Raw genomic sequence first — 18,483 nt, 5'->3', positions numbered from 1 at the left:
ATATCCTGACACTACTGAATTCCTGTACAAGTTCTAGCAGCTTTGGAGTGGAGTCTTTTGGGTTTTCCACATATAGTATCATATCATCTGTGAAGAGTGATAGTTTGACTTCTTCTTTGCTGATTTGGATGCCTTTAATTTCCTTTTGTTGTCTGATTGCTGAGGCTAGCACTTCTAGTACTATGTTGAATAGCAGTGGTGATAATGGACATCATGCAGCCGTGTTCCTGACTTTAGTGGAAAAGCTTTCAGTTTTTCTGCATTGAGAATGATATTGGGTTTTTCATAGATGGCTTTGATAATATTGAGGTATGTGCCCTCTATCCCTACACTTTGAAGAGTTTTGATTAGGAAGGGATGCTGTACTTTGTCAAATGCTTTTTCAGCATCTATTGAGAGTATCATATGGTTCTTGTTCTTTCTTTTATTAATGTGTTGTATCACATTGATTGATTTGCAGATGTTGAATCAACCTTGCAGCCCAGGAATAAATCCCACTTGGTCATGGTGAATAATCTTTTTAATGTACTGTTGAATCCTATTGGCTAGTATTTTGTTGAGTATTTTCGCATCTGTGTTCATCAACGATATTGGTCTATAGCTCTCTTTTTTGATGGGATCCTTGTCTGGTTTTGGGATCAAGGTGATGGCCTCATAAAATGAGTTTGGAAGTTTTCCTTCAGTTTCTATTTTTTGGAACAGTTTCAGGAGAATAGGAATTAGTTCTTCTTTAAATGTTTGGTAGAATTCCCCCGGGAAGCCGTCAGGCCCTGGGCTTTTGTTTGTTTGGAGATTTTTGATGACTGTTTCAGTCTCCTTACTGGTTATGGGTCTGTTCAGGTTTTCTATTTCTTCCTGGTTTAGTTGTGGTAGTTTATATGTCTCTCAGAATGCATCCATTTCTTCCAGATTGTCAAATTTGTTGGCATAGAGTTGCTCATAGTATGTTCTTATAATTGTTTGTATTTCTTTGGTGTTAGTTGTGATCTCTCCTCTTTCATTCATGATTTTATTTATTTGGGTCCTTTCTCTTTTCTTTTTGATAAGTCTGGCCAGGGATTTATCAATCTTATTAATTCTTTCAAAGAACCAGCCCCTAGTTTCGTTGATTTGCTCAAAATTTTTTTTTTTTTTTTGGTTTCTATTTCATTGATTTCTGCTCTTATCTTTATGATTTCTCTTCTCCTCCTGGGTTTAGGGTTTCTTTCTTGTTCTTTCTCCAGCTGCTTTAGGTATAGGGTTAGATTGTGTATTTGAGACCTTTCTTGTTTCCTGAGGAAGGCTTGTACTGCTATATATTTTCCTCTTAGGACTGCCTTTGCTGTGTCCCACAGATTTTGAACCATTGTGTTTTCATTATAATTTGTTTCCATGAATTTTTTCAATTCTTCTTTAATTTCCCGGTTGACCCATTCATTCTTTAAAAGGATACTGTTTAGCCTCCATGTATTTGGGTTCTTTCCAAATTTCCTCTTGTGATTGAGTTCTAGCTTCAGAACATTGTGTTCTGAAAATATGCAGGGAATGATCCCAATCTTTTGATACCAGTTGAGACCTGATTTAGGACCCAGGATTTGATCTATTCTGGAGAATGTTCCATATGCACTAGAGAAGAATGTGTATTCTGTTGCTTTGGGATGACATGTTCTGAATATATCTTTGATGTCCATCTGGTCCAGTGTGTCATTTAAGGCCTTTATTTCCTTGTTGATCTTTTGCTTGGATGATTTGTCCATTTCAGTGGGGGGAGTGTTAAAGTCCCCTACTATTATTGTATTATTGTTGATGTGTTTCTTTGATTTTGTTATTAATTGGTTTATATAGTTGGCTGCTCCCACGTTAGGGACATAGATATTTAAAATTGTTAGATCTTCTTGTTGGACAGATCCTTTGAGTATAATATAGTGTCCTTCCTCATCTCTTATTATAGTCTTTGGCTTAAAATCTAATTGATCTGATATAAGGATTACCACCCCTGCTTTCTTCTGATGTCCATTAGTATGGTAAATTGTTTTTCACCCCCTCACTTTAAATCTGGAGGTGTCTTTGGGTCTAAAATGAGTTGCTTGTAGGCAACATATAGATGGGTTTTGTTTTTTTATCCATTCTGATACCCTGTGTCTTTTGATTGGGGCATTTAGCCCATTAACATTCAGGGTAACTATTGAGAGATAGGAATTTAGTGCCATTGTATTGCCTGTAAGGTGACTGTTACTGTATATTGTCTCTGTTCCTTTCTGGTCTACCACTTTTACGCTCTCTCTTTGCTTAGAGGACCCTTTTCAATATTTCCTATAGAGTTGGTTTGGCATTTTCAAATTCTTTCAGTTTTTGCTTGTCCTGGAAGCCTTTTATCTCTCCTTCTATTTTCAATGATAGCCTAGCTGGATATAATATTCTTGGCTGCATGTTTTTTTCATTTAGTGCTCTTAATATATCATGCCAGCTCTTTCTGGCCTGCCAGGTCTCTTTGGATAAGTCTGCTGCCAATCTAATATTTTTACCATTGTATGTTACAGACTTCTTTTCCTGGGCTGCTTTCAGGATTTTCTCTTTGTCACCAAGACTTGTAAATTTTACTATTAGGTGATGTTGTGTGGACCTATTCTTGTTGATTTTGAGGGGGGTTCTCTGCACCTCCTGGATTTTGATGCTTGCTCTCTTTGCCATATTAGGGAAATTCTCTCCAACAATTCTCTCCAATATACCTTTTGCTCCCCTCTCTCTTTCTTCTTCTTCTGGAATCCCAATTATTCTAATGTTGTTTCATCTTATGGTGTCACTTATCTCTCAAATTCTCCCCTCGTGGTCCAGTAACTGTTTGTCCCTCTTTTGCTCAGTTTCTTTATTCTCTGTCATTTGGTCTTCTATATCGTTAATTCTTTTTTCTGCCTCATTTATCCTAGCAATGAGAGCCTCCATTTTTTATTGCACCTCATTAATAACTTTTTAAATTTCAACTTGGTTAGATTTTATTTCTCCAGAAATCCTGAGAGGGTTTCTCTGATATCTTCCATGCCTTTTTTGAGCCCTAGCCTTCAGTACTGCCTCTTGTTCTTTTTTTTGTGGTGAATTTTTCCAGATAAGAGTATATGAAGGAGCAAGTAAAATACTAAAAGGGTGACAAAGACCCCAGGAAAATATGCTTTAACCAAATCTGAAGAGATCCCAAATTGTGGAGGGGGGAGAAAGGGGATAGAAAGTGGTTCAGAAGAAAAAAAAAAAAAGAAACAATTAAAAAAAGTGAATAAAGAGAAAATATAAAATAAAAAAATATATATAATATATATATATTTATATATATATTAGATACACTAGTTAAAAAACGTTAAAAAAGTAAAGGTGGTGAAAGTTTAAAAAAATTTTTCAGCAGAAGAAAAAAAAATGGAAAAAGAAAGAAAAAAATTAAGTTAACTGCAAAACTAAAGAATTATGGGGAGAAAGCCATGAGTTCCGTGCTTTGCTTTCTCCTCCTCTAGAATTCCCCTGCTCTCCTTGGTATTGAAACTGCACTCCTTGGTAGGTGAACTTGGTCCTGGGTGGATTTCTTGTTGATCTTCTGGGGGAGGGGCCTGTTGTAGTGATTTGCAAGTGTCTTTGTCCCAGACGGAATTGCACTGCCCTTACCGGGGGCCAGGCTGAGTAATCCGCTCGGGTTTGCTTTCAGGAGCTTTTATTCCCTGAGCGCTTTCCGTAGAGTTCCGGAGGACAGGAATGAAAATGGCGGCCTCCCAGTCTCCGGCCTGGAGTTGCCGAGAGCTTGGGGCCCCACTCCTCAGTGTGCCCTCAGAGAATAGCACCCAATTACTCCCGTCTCCCTGGCCTCCAGCCATGCTCTGAGCTCACTGAGCCTGCGACCAGTTCAAGGTAACACTGAGCTGAGAGCTCACTCCTCGGCTCTGTCTCTGTAGCCAGCTTCCCCATTCTAATACCTGCAAACTCTGCGACACTTAGACACCCCCAGTCCTTCTGTGACCCTGCCAGACCTGAGGCCACGCTGACCCCGCATGGGCTTTACCCCGGTTTAGCCTCTGGAGCGATGTCCCTCAGCAGAGCAGACTTTTAAAAGTCCTGATTTAGTGCTCCATTGCTCCACCGCTTGTTGGGAGCCGCATTCTATCTTCCCGTCGTTTTGGATTCACTTCTCCGCCAGTCCTACTTTTCAGAAAGTGGTTGATTTTTTGTTTCTAGAATTGCTGTTCTTCTTCTCTTTGATTTCCCATTGGATTTGTAGGTTTTGCAATCTTTAGACAAGCTATCTAGCTGATCTCCTGCTACCTGATGTAGCCTCAGCCTGCTACTTCTTCGCCATCTTGACTCCTCTCCCCCCTTCAGTTTTGTTGTGAGCTTAAAACTACTTTAAAAAAGCTCAAAGTCTTGAGGGAAAAAAAAAAAAGAAAACAAAAATACCCTGTAGTTTTAATAATATAGCTGCTATTATACTACAGAGAAAAATGATGTTTCCCAACAACATGACTTCATAAGGGTTTTTGCATGTTGTCATGTGATCATTGTAAATATCATTTTAAGTTAATGCTAAAATCACATTTGATATATGGTTTAAAATATCTAACCCCTTTATAGCACCTACCGTGTGTGAGATGCTTTCCTAGGCACTTTATATTTACTATTTTTATTATTTTGAGGTAAATATTATGTAGTAAAAATGACTTGTTGTACGGTTCTATGACTTTTGAAACATGTACAAATTTGTGTTAACTACCATCACAATTGGGATATAGAACAGTTCATTATTACCTAAAACCATCTCTTGCGCTACCCCTTTGGAGTCCACCCTTCCTATTACATTTCCCCCCTGGCAACCATTGATTTACTTTCTTTCATTGCTGTTTTGTCTTTTTAAGAACATCATATATTTGGAATTATACAGTACATACCCTTTGGGACTGGTTTCTTTCAGTCACCATAATGCTTTACTTTAATAGTGATGCAGTTTGTTTTGTGTGTGTTATTGATTTGCTCCTTTGAATGTTGGGTTGTATTCTACCATATGACTACACTACACTTTTTTTCCAAGATTTATTTATTTGAGAGAGAGAGTGCCACTGGGGGAGGGGCAGGGAAATAGGGAGAGAATGAATCTTTTTTTTTTTTTAAAGATTTTATTTATTTATTTGACAGAGACAGAGATCACAAGTAGGCAGAAAGCAGGAGGCAGGCAGGAGGTGGGGGGAAGCAGGCTCCCGGAAGAGCAGAGAGCCCAATGCCGGGCTCCATCCCAGGACCCTGAGATCATGACCTGAGCTGAAGGCAGAGGCTTTAACCCACTGAGCCACCCAGGCGCCCTGGGTGAGAATGAATCTTAAGCAGGCTCCATGCTCAGTGGGGAGCCTGATGTGGGCCTCGATTCCATGACCCCGGGATCATGACCTGAGCTGAAATGAAGAGTCAGGCGCTTAGCTGACTGAGCCACCCATGTACCCCTCACCACATTTTTTTTTTTAAATCCATTCACCAGTTAAAGGACATCTGGGTTATTTCCATTTCAGTAAAGGATTATAAATAAGTTTCTATGAACATTCACATACGGTTTTTGCAACATATATTGCCATTTCTTCAAGAGTGGATTGCTAGGTTAAATGATAATTGAATGTTTATATTGTAAGAAACTACCAAATTTTCCCAGAGTGGCTGTACCATTTTACGTTCCCATCAGCAAAGCATCAGAGTTCCAATTGCTCTACATCCTTGTCAATATTTCGTATTAAATATAACTTTATTTATCCTAATAGGGATGGAGTAATAGCTCATTGTCATTTTAATGTGTATTTATTTAATGACAACAGAGGTTAAGCATCATTTTGTGTGCTTATCTGCCATCTTTATGGCCTCTTTACATTTTGCATTTATCAGCTTATGGAATTCTCATGACAATCGTATGAAGCTATAAAGTAGGTAATATTATTATCCCCGTTTTACAAATAAGGAAACTAAGACACAGCAGAAGTTAAGTAATTTGCCTACAGTTTACACTTAAGTAGCTAGAAAGTGGTAGAACCAAGATTCTTACCCATGTTCCTGTAAATGGACATTTATGTTGTTTGTAATGATTTTTCTAGTTATGGTTATTTCTAAGAAGAATGTTATGTTTATGAAACTTTTACATATGAGATCATTGGGATTTATGCTAGAGATCAACTTAGTGGATCAAAGGATAAGGAAGTTTTTCTTACATGTCTCTTGGTATAGTGTCAAATTGTTTTTCAAAACTGTTATACAAATTTATGCCACTCAGTAGTGTATATAGTTACTTGTACCATTTTTCTTGGGTGTCCAGTGGATCCTAGCTGCTTGAAGTCCCCCTAATCTAGGTCACTTCTTATTCTCCCTTCTTAATCTGCCTGTAAGTACAAAACGGTGAAATTGGGTGAATGGGCTTCTATTTTTCTTTCAAGCTATTAGTTTAGAATTATTCATGAGATACTAAATAGACTCTAAATAAGATTAACCTTTTTTTTTTTTTTTAACACAAAATTAGGTGGGGCATGCAATAACCTCTAAGTCATATTCAGAAAAATTCTAGAGGTCTTGTTTCCCCATCAAAAAATATTTTTCCAGGAGGAGTCAAGATGGCGGGGAAGTAGCAAGCTGAGACTGCTTTAGCTAGCCGGAGATCAGCTAGATAGCTTATCTAAAGATTGCAAACACCTGAAAATCCATCGGCAGATCGAAGAGAAGAAGAACAGCAATTCTGGAAACAGAAAAACAACCACTTTCTGAAAGGTAGGACCGGCGGAGAAGTGAATCGAAAGCGACGGGAAGATAGACCCCGGGGGGAGGGGCCGGCTCCCGGCAAGCAGCGGAGCAACCGCGCACAAAATCAGGACTTTTAAAAGTCTGTTCCACTGAGGGACATCGCTCCAGAGGCTAAACTGGGGCGAAGCCCACGCGGGGTCAGCGTGGCCTCAGGTCCCGCAGGGTCACAGAAGGATCGGGGGTGTCTGAGTGTCGCAGAGCTTGCGGGTATTGGAACGGGAAAGCCGGCTACAGAGACAGAGACGACAGTAAGCTCGCAGCTCCGTGTTACCTTGAACCGGTCACAGGCTCGGTGAGCTCGGAGCGCGGCCGGAGGTCAGGCAGACGGGAGTAACTGGGCGCGGTTCTCTGAGGGCGCACTGAGGAGTGGGGCCCTGGGCTCTCGGCTCCTCCGGGCCGGAGACCAGGAGGCCGCCATTTGTATTCCCGTCCTCCGGAACTCTACGGAAAGCGGAAAGCGCTCAGGGAACAAAAGCTCCTGAAAGCAAACCCGAGCGGATTACTCACCCCGGCCCCGGGTAAGGGCGGTGTAATTCCGCCTGGGGCAAAGACACTTGAGAATCACTACAACAGGCCCCTCCCCCAAAAGATCAACAAGAAATCCAGCCGAGACCAAGTTCACCTACCAAGGAGTGCGGTTTCAATACCAAGGAGAGCAGCAGAATTCCAGAGGAGGAGAAAGCCAAGCACGGAACTCATGGCTTTTTTCCTGTGATTTTTTTTAGTCTTGCAGTTAATTTAATTTTTTCTTCTTCATTTTTTTTTTTTCTCGCCTTCGGGTAAAATTTTTTTTTTTAACTGTTACCTTTTTCTTTTTTAACGATTTTTTACTAGTTTATTTAATATATATAATTTTTCTTTTTTACATTTTTCTTAGGTGTTTTCTTTTTTTAAAAATTCTTTTCCTTTCTTTTCTTTTTTTTCTTTTCTTTTTGTTTTTTCTTCTTTCTTCCTTTTTGAACCTATTTTTATACCCTTTCTCCCCACTCACGATTTTGGATCTCTTCTAATTTGGTTAAAGCATATTTTCCTGGGGTTGTTGCCACCCTTTTAGTATTTTACTTGCCCCTTCATTTACTCTTATCTGGACAAAATGACAAGACGTAAAAATTCAACACAAAAAAAAGAACAAGAGGCAGTACCGAAGGCTAGGGACCTAATCAATACAGACATCGGTAATATGTCAGATCTAGAGTTCAGAATGACAATTCTCAAGGTTCTAGCCGGGCTCGAAAAAGGCATGGAAGATATTAGAGAAACCCTCTCGAGAGATATAAAAGCCCTTTCTGGAGAAATAAAAGAACTAAAATCTAACCAAAGTGAAATCAAAAAAGCTATTAATGAGGTGCAATCAAAAATGGAGGCTCTCACTGCTAGGATAAATGAGGCAGAAGAAAGAATTAGTGATATAGAAGACCAAATGACAGAGAATAAAGAAGCTGAGCAAAAGAGGGACAAACAGCTACTGGACCACGAGGGGAGAATTCGAGAGATAAGTGACACCATAAGACGAAACAACATTAGAATAATTGGGATTCCAGAAGAAGAAGAAAGAGAGAGGGGAGCAGAAGGTATACTGGAGAGAATTATTGGGGAGAATTTCCCCAATATGGCAAAGGGAACGAGCATCAAAATTCAGGAGGTTCAGAGAACGCCCCTCAAAATCAATAAGAATAGGCCCACACCCCGTCACCTAATAGTACAATTTACAAGTCTCAGTGACAAAGAGAAAATCCTGAAAGGAGCCCGGGAAAAGAAGTCTGTAACATACAATGGTAAAAATATTAGATTGGCAGCTGACTTATCCACAGAGACCTGGCAGGCCAGAAAGAGCTGGCATGATATTTTCAGAGCACTAAACGAGAAAAACATGCAGCCCAGAATACTATATCCAGCTAGGCTATCATTGAAAATAGAAGGAGAGATTAAAAGCTTCCAGGACAAACAACAACTGAAAGAATTTGCAAATACCAAACCAGCTCTACAGGAAATATTGAAAGGGGTCCTCTAAGCAAAGAGAGAGCCTACAAGTGGTAGATCAGAAAGGAACAGAGACCATATACAGTAACAGTCACCTTACAGGCAATACAATGGCACTAAATTCCTATCTCTCAATAGTTACCCTGAATGTGAATGGGCTAAATGCCCCTGTCAAAAGACACAGGGTATCAGAATGGATAAATAAACAAAACCCATCTATATTTTGCCTCCAAGAAACACATTTTAAGCCCGAAGACACCTCCAGATTTAAAGTGAGGGGGTGGAAAAGAATTTACCATGCTAATGGACATCAGAAGAAAGCAGGAGTGGCAATCCTTATATCAGATCAATTAGATTTTAAGCCAAAGACTATAATAAGAGATGAGGAAGGACACTATATCATACTCAAAGGGTCTGTCCAACAAGAAGATTTAACAATTTTAAATATCTATGCCACCAACGTGGGAGCAGCCAACTATATAAACCAATTAATAACAAAATCAAAGAAACACATCAACAATAATACAATAATAGTAGGGGATTTTAACACTCCCCTCACTGAAATGGACAGGTCATCCAAGCAAAAGATCAGCAAGGAAATAAAGGCCTTAAACGACACACTGGACCAGATGGACATCACAGATATATTCAGAACATGTCATCCCAAAGCAACAGAATACACATTCTTCTCTAGTGCACATGGAACATTTTCCAGAATAGATCACATCCTCGGTCCTAAATCAGGACTCAACCGGTATCAAAAGATTGGGATCATTCCCTGCATATTTTCAGACCACAATGCTCTAAAGCTAGAACTCAACCACAAAAGGAAGTTTGGAAAGAACCCAAATACATGGAGACTAAACGGTATCCTTCTAAAGAATGAATGGGTCAACCGGGAAATTAAAGAAGAATTGAAAAAAATCATGGAAACAAATGATAATGAAAATACAATGGTTCAAAATCTGTGGGACACAACAAAGGCAGTCCTGAGAGGAAAATATATAGCGGTACAAGCCTTTCTCAAGAAACAAGAAAGGTCTCAGGTACACAACCTAACCCTACACCTAAAGGAGCTGGAGAAAGAACAAGAAAGAAACCCTAAGCCCAGTAGGAGAAGAGAAATCATAAAGATCAGAGCAGAAATCAATGAAATAGAAACCAAAAAAAAAAAAATTGAGCAAATCAACGAAACTAGGGGCTGGTTCTTTGAAAGAATTAATAAAATTGATAAACCCCTGGCCCGACTTATCAAAAAGAAAAGAGAAAGGACCCAAATAAATAAAATCATGAATGAAAGAGGAGAGATCACAACTAACACCAAAGAAATACAAACTATTATAAGAACATACTATGAGCAACTCTACGGCAATAAATTTGACAATCTGGAAGAAATGGATGCATTCCTAGAAACATATAAACTACCACAACTGAACCAGGAAGAAATAGAAAGCCTGAACAGACCCATAACCAGTAAGGAGATTGAAACAGTCATTAAAAATCTCCAAACAAACAAAAGCCCAGGGCCAGACGGCTTCCCGGGGGAATTCTACCAAACATTTAAAGAAGAACTAATTCCTATTCTCCTGAAACTGTTCCAAAAAATAGAAATGGAAGGAAAACTTCCAAACTCATTTTATGAGGCCAGCATCACCTTGATCCCAAAACCAGACAAGGATCCCACCAAAAAAGAGAGCTACAGACCGATATCCTTGATGAACACAGATGCGAAAATACTCAACAAAATACTAGCCAATAGGATTCAACAGTACATTAAAAAGATTATTCACCATGACCAAGTGGGATTTATTCCAGGGCTGCAAGGTTGGTTCAACATCCGCAAATCAGTCAATGTGATACAACACATCAATAAAAGAAAGAACAAGAACCATATGATACTCTCAATAGATGCTGAAAAAGCATTTGACAAAGTACAACATCCCTTCCTGATCAAAACTCTTCAAAGTGTAGGGATAGAGGGCACATACCTCAATATCATCAAAGCCATCTATGAAAAACCCACCGCAAATATCATTCTCAATGGAGAAAAACAGAAAGCTTTTCCGCTAAGGTCAGGAACACGGCAGGGATGTCCATTATCACCACTGCTATTCAACATCGTACTAGAGGTCCTAGCCTCAGCAATCAGACAACAAAAGGAAATTAAAGGCATCCAAATCGGCAAAGAAGAAGTCAAAATATCACTCTTCGCAGATGATATGATACTATATGTGGAAAACCCAAAAGACTCCACTCCAAAACTGCTAGAACTTATACAAGAATTCAGTAAAGTGTCAGGATATAAAATCAATGCACAGAAATCAGTTGCATTTCTCTACACCAACAGCAAGACAGAAGAAAGAGATATTAAGGAGTCAATCCCATTTACAATTGCATCCAAAACCATAAGATACCTAGGAATAAGCCTAACCAAAGAGACACATAATCTATACTCAGAAAACTATAAAGTACTCATGAAAGAAATTGAGGAAGACACAAAGAAATGGAAAAATGTTCCATGCTCCTGGATTGGAAGAATAAATATTGTGAAAATGTCTATGATACCTAAAGCAATCTGCACATTTAATGCAATTCCTATCAAAATACCATCCATCTTTTTCAAAGAAATGGAACAAATAATGCTAAAATTTATATGGAACCAGAAAAGACCTCGAATAGCCAAAGGGATATTGAAAAAGTAAGCCAACGTTGGTGGCATCACAATTCCGGACTTCAAGCTCTATTACAAAGCTGTCATCATCAAGACAGCATGGTACTGGCACAAAAACAGACACATAGATCAATGGAACAGAATAGAGAGCCCAGAAATAGACCCTCAACTCTATGGTCAACTAATCTTTGACAAAGCAGGAAAGAATGTCCAATGGAAAAAAGACAGCCTTTTCAATAAATGGTGCTGGGAAAATTGGACAGCCACATGCAGAAAAATGAAATTGGACCATTTCCTTACAGCACACACGAAAATAGACTCAAAATGGATGAAGGACCTCAATGTACGAAAGGAATCCATCAAAATCCTTGAGGAGAACACGGGCAGCAACCTCTTCGACCTCTGCCGCAGCAACATCTTCCTAGGAACAACGCAAAAGGCAAGGGAAGCAAGGGAAAAAATGAACTACTGGGATTTCCTCAAGATCAAAAGCTTTTGCACAGCAAAGGAAACAGTTAACAAAATCAAAAGACAACTGACAGAATGGGAGAAGATATTTGCAAACGACATATCAGATAAAGGACTAGTGTCCAGAATCTATAAAGAACTTAGCAAACTCAACACCCAAAGAACAAATAATCCAATCAAGAAATGGGCAGAGGACATGAACAGACATTTCTGCAAAGAAGACATCCAGATGGCCAACAGACACATGAAAAAGTGCTCCATATCATTCGGCATCAGGGAAATACAAATCAAAACCATAATGAGATATCACCTCACACCAGTCAGAATGGCTAAAATCAACAAGTCAGGAAATGACAGATGCTGGCGAGGATGCGGAGAAAGGGGAACCCTCCTACACTGTTGGTGGGAATGCAAGCTGGTGCAGCCACTCTGGAAAACAGCATGGAGGTTCCTCAAAATGTTGAAAATAGAACTGCCCTATGACCCAGCAATTGCACTATTGGGTATTTACCCTAAAGATACAAATGTAGTGATCCAAAGGGGCACATGCACCCAAATGTTTATAGCAGTAATGTCCACAATAGCCAAACTATGGTAAGAACCTAGATGTCCATCAACAGATGAATGGATCAAGAAGATGTGGTATATATACACAATGGAATACTATGCAGCCATCAAAAGAAATGAAATCTTGCCATTTGCAACAACATGGATGGAACTAGAGCGTAACATGCTTAGCGAAATAAGTCAAGCAGAGAAAGACAACTATCATATGATCTCCCTGATATGAGGAAGTGGTGATGCAACATGGAGGCTTAAGTGGGTAGAAGAAGAATAAATTAAACAAGATGGGATTGGGAGGGAGACAAACCATAAGTGACTCTTAATCTCACAAAACAAACGAGGGTTGCCGGGGGGAGGGGGTTTGGGAGAAGGGGGTGGGATTATGGACATTGGGGAGGGTATGTGATTTGGTGAGTGCTGTGAAGTGTGTAAACCTGGTGATTCACAGACCTGTACCCCTGGGGATAAAAATATATGTTTATAAAAAATAAAAAATTAAAAAAAATAAATAAAATAAAAAAAACATTTTTCCTACTGACCCATCCAAATACTATCTTCTTCCCTGTCTGATCTATAATTCCAATGGGAAGAGTCAAAATAGCAGAGGTAGGAGACATTACTAAAATCGTATTAAATTAGTTTTTCTTCTTGCTTAATTCTACTTGAAATGGAGAACAGCAGGAAAGGGATAACTTACCCTGAAGGGATGAGTTTTGATTGTATTTGAATGCAGATATTCAGCCACTAATTCTGAAACTCTGAAGAGTGAAACAAAGAGGCAGAGCCCCCAGAGAGCAGGTAAAGGGTGGCTGTGTGGAGGGCAGGAATTGGTCAGAGGACAACCACCTACTGAAAAATATGTCCCAGACCTAGGCAACACTGCCTTACCTTTTAAAAGCCATTATAAGCATTCAATCTTTAGATTTTCAAACTACATTATATTTTCCTCATTTTATTATATTATTCTATATTCTTTCTCCTGACAATGCAAGCTATTTATTTTCATCCAGTGGGTTCATTTTGGAGGCTTTGTAAGATCCTTATGGTCCCACTCCCCTCTTTCAATGGTTAACTCTCATGATAACTATCCCTGTAGATTCCTAACTATTTTTGTGACCCTTTCTTGAGTATTTCCAGTTTTGTGTTGTACATTTATTGTGTGCTTGCTGGGTATACAGCATTTTTAGACCCTGGTGCTCGTTTAGAAAATGTATCCCATTCCAGAAATGCATCTTCACGGACCTAATTTGAAAAAAAAATAAAATCCATTTATGTTGGTTGCAAAATTATTTGTAATGTAAAACCTTCAAAAAGACTAAATTAGAGACAATGGGAAATGGTTATATAAATTGTTAAATCAACTTAATGGAATATTTGAAGGCACTTTAGCAACCTGGCAACATAAAATTATATGTAAGGTGTCATGATAACCATAAAACTCTGTGAATATAGATGAGAATATTCAAAGGAAGACAGAAAAAAATGGGCAAAGTGATAGGTTCATTGCACTAGGGGTTCATCACCGTGTATTCTTAATTGCTTTAATGTTGAAATGTTATACAGTTTTAAAAAATGGAAGGTATGATCTGTTGGGATGTGGCCTGAATCCACAAGAAGGTTGGTTTGTAGTTAACTTCAGGAAAATAATACACTTGTAGATGGAAAGATAATTGATGCTCTGAAGCTTCGTATGATTAAGATAAATGAATACCATGAACGGTAAGAATTTCAGTTAGAGCGTTTGTCTTCAATGTTGGCATTTCCATCTCATGAGATATTGGAGAGGTGGTCAATTCTGATTCCATCAGATACAAGAAACATATTACATAAAGAATAGCACCCCTAGTGCATTACTTCTTCATTTCCAGCTCATTTAGTTTCCATCTACAAATCCATTTGGTGCTTCTATTACACAGTGAATGATTTTTCAATTTAAACCATATTCATATTTTTACTTAGTTTTGTTTTACCATAAAAAGGAATACTCTTTAGGATAAGGCTTAATGTTCATTGCTAATTAATTTTTTAAGAATTCCACTTTTAATACTTGTGAAGTTTACATTTGCATAGGGAACTGGGGACGTTGTAATTCAGTTCATCCTACTTCTGAATAATTGTAAGTAAAATATTTTTGAGAAAGTGTGATTGTCATCACTTTAGAGAGGGATAATTTTAAAGTCTGCCCTTGAGGCAAAGGTTCGTGTCTTATGATTGTGCACAGTTAGACCAGAAGGCTAATGGATCAAGATGTGGCCAAGTTAGGTTTGGAAATAAGCTTGTAGCTTGTAGCTTGCACCTTGCCCATGGTTTGAGGGCCTTACTTACCAATGTTATAGATTGAACTGTATTACCCACATTTCATATGCTGAAGTCCTTAACCCCTGGTATAAGGTATTTACAGGTAGGACCTTCTGGAGATAATTAGGTTTAGATGAGGTCATGAGAGTGGGGCCCTCATGATGAGATTGGTGCCCTTCTAGGAAGATATACCCTAGAACTTGTGCTCCTACCCATCCCCTCTTCTTGCTGAAGGTGGCCATTTAGTCAGAAAGAGAGCTTTCATCAGAAATTCACCATGTTAGCATCTTGATCTTGGACTTCTAGCTTCAAGAACTGCGAGAAATTAAATTTATGTTGTTTAAGCCACCCCGTCATGGTATTTTGTTATGGCAACCTGAGCTGATCAAGGCCCCACTTCATTGTTTGAAGGTTAGGTTTCCATTGTCATTACTGTAACTTGTCTGAGGGCTTTCTCTGAAGCATCAAATGGGAGCTCAGTCTATGGTCTAGAAAATGCCAAGAAATGAACCAGTGCTGTCCCCACCCTCGCAACTCTCAGCTACTGGCTGATGGTGTCTAACTCCTGGCCCCTGGAGGGGAACTCTGCAGCTGTGTTCTAAATCGTTTCTTGACTACATCAGCGGCTGACTTAGTGACACAGCCTTTCCTGGCTGCTTCCTTTTGCTGTCATATCCTTACTCCCTGACAGTAATCTCCTGTGTGAGTCAAAGTACTGGGCACTTGAATCCTGGCTCAGAGTCTGCTTCCTTTGGAACACAAGACATGTCAAACCCTTCTTTTGGCCATTTTGTGAAGGGATACAGCTGATCGCTATGGGGGAAATTGCAGGCATTTGGAAATAGGCAGTTGGTCCTCAGCATTGTTGGAAAAAGGTTTAAGCACATAGTCTAATACTGGTGGATTAATAGTATCTTTTTTTTCCTTCTTCCCCAGAACACTCAGACAGCATGTGCATGTTTACACTGAGTGTTTGTATATGTATAGTGACTATTTTATTGTTTTCCTGATCAGTCATATAATGGGCTCTCACATAGTACATCCAAGCAGGGGGCAGGCCTTGTTCACAACCCATTACCATACCGGAAGGGGTATTGCTTTTCTGGTTTGTCCACTCTGGGTGCCATGATCCTAATGGCACTTGTTTACTGGGAATGCATATAGGGTATTGACCCAGTCATGCTAGTTGTTGAAATATTCAAATACTTCTCAACTGGTTGTGAGAAGGCTGCCTCCCAGATTCTTTTAAGCATCTTTCTTCCCCTGTCTTTTCCCTCTAAGCTCTCTAGCCCCTCCTGACTATTCTCATCATCATCATCATCCTGGTCTGACAACTGAAAGAGACCTCATATGTAATTTCAGTACTGTGTATGGAATATGGTTGAGAAAAAAGATATAGGTGCTCTTAAAAAATTTTAAAGACATCCCTGTAATTAGTTTGAATGACTGAGTCCACTTGAAGTAAGCTCTGTTTATTTTTCCTTATCAAATAGCTTTTTATTTATCAACTAGCTAAAACATGAATATATATGAATGTGTCCATGTATATAAACATTATGTACATATATATTTATATACATACATATTTACATGTAATCATTTTAAAATAAATATTTTTTCCAGCTCTACTGAGACATAATTGACATATGATTATTGAAGTTTAAGGTGTACAACATGTTGATTTGATACATTTTTATATTGCAACATGATTACCACCATAGGGTTAGCTAATATCTCCATCATATCACATGATTACTATTACTTTTTCTGTGGTAAGAACATTTAAGATCTACTATCTCAGCAACTTTCAAGGTTTATAGTATTGCTAACTATAATCACAGTGCTGTGCATTAGGTTCATAGAATGTGTTCATCTTCTAACTAGAAGTTTGTACTCTTTGACCAATGTCTCCCTATTTCCCCTACCTCCAGCCCCTGGTGACCACACCATTCTATTCTCTGTTTCTATGAGTTTGGCTTTTTTGATTCCACATTTAAGTGATATTATAGAGCATTTATCTTTCTCTGTCTGCCTTATTTCACTTAGCAGAATACCCTCAAGATCTAGCTATATTGTTGGAAGTAGCAGCAGCATTTTCTTCTTTCTTATCGCCAGATAATATTCCAGTGTGGTGTGTGTGTGTGTGTGTGTGGTGTGTGTGTGTATGTGAGATATCTTCTTTATCCATTCATCCATTGACAGACTCTTAGGTTATTTTCATATCTTGGTTATTGTGAATAATGCTGCAATAAAGATGGAAATATGGCTGTCTCTTCAATATTTGTTCAATGGAGTACAATCCATTTCCTTTGGATATGTACTCAGAAGTGGGATTGTTAGGTCATATAGCACTTCTATTTTGAATTTTTTGAAGAAATTCCATACCATTTTCTGTAGTGGTTCTGTTAATTTGCATGTTTACCTAAAGTGTTCAAGAATTTCCCTTTTCTCCACATCCTCTTATCTTTACTGGTGACGGCCATTTTAACAGTGAGAGATGATAGCTCATTGTGGTTTTTATTTGCATTTTTCTGATTATTTGTGATGTCAGACTTCTTTTCATGTACTTTTGGCCATTTGTAGGTGGCTTTTAAAAAATGTCTATTTAATTTGTCCATTTTTCAATTGGATTTTAAATTGGACTGTTACGGAGTTATGTGAGTTTTTTATACATTTTGGATATTAACTCCTTTATTTGATGTATGGTTGATATATGGTTTGCAAATATTTTCTCCCATTCCATAGGTCGCAATTTTATTTTGTTAATTATTTTGCTGTGCAGAAGCTTTTTAGGATAGTCTGGGGAACACCGTGCTGATCTAAGCCAGGGATCTCTGCAGGTTGCTAAGAGTCAGCAAACACATCTTAATTGTGATGATGTGTGATTATCTGAGCAAAGATGGTTCATCATTCTTTTCTCAAAGAATCTTTTTTCTCCTTCATCAAAGTCCCTGAGAAATACCTGTAGCCTGTTATCCTAAGAATTTTTTTTTTTTTAATCCAGTATGGATTTCTGTACACATCACTGCTCTGTTAACTCTCCAGTGTTATTCCAGTGGAAGGGGTCTTTGGGGTTTGGAAAAGAAAAGAACAACTTCTGAGGTTGATGATAACCTGAAAGTCTTATTTAGCACACAGAACTTATGACATCTCCTCTGTTTTAGTAGAAAATATTTCTCTTGGTGTTGTGACCACTCTGTTTTCACTGCTTAATTTTATGAAGTCCATGAGTGTATGTTATACTTTTGAATGCATCATTTTGCTTAATTCCCCAATACCAATGTTATTTAGGATGTTGGAAATTCTGTATTTTACATTTCCAGATGAGAGTGTTGAGACTCAGTATTTTGCCTCAATAGTATATAAATGGCCAAATTAATAATTGCAACAACAGCTTAAAAGCAGCATAAGAGCATTGCTTTCTTGAGTCTGCTGCATAAATGTGGAACTATCGCCAAACATGGGCAATTTGTATGAAAAAGGATGATCATCGATTAAGATTTTAGAAATGATTGCTTTTTTGTAAAATGTGATTTTAAAGATGCTGCTGGTAATTCAGCATCTGTTTCCATTCTAATTAGGTGTTTCTGGTTGTCTTAATTTCTTTTTATTTTTACCTCTTCAACATATTACTTTTTCCCCTTGCTGTTGTTTTTGTTCCTTTCTTTTGCACTTGTCTCAGGCAAGAACACACACCTGCAGCCCTTTATTATTTGGATTACTAG

The sequence above is a fragment of the Mustela lutreola genome, chromosome 8 (genome assembly GCF_030435805.1).
Source record: "Mustela lutreola isolate mMusLut2 chromosome 8, mMusLut2.pri, whole genome shotgun sequence".
NCBI lineage: Eukaryota > Metazoa > Chordata > Mammalia > Carnivora > Mustelidae > Mustela > Mustela lutreola.
Note: the sequence above shows the minus strand (reverse complement) of the source record.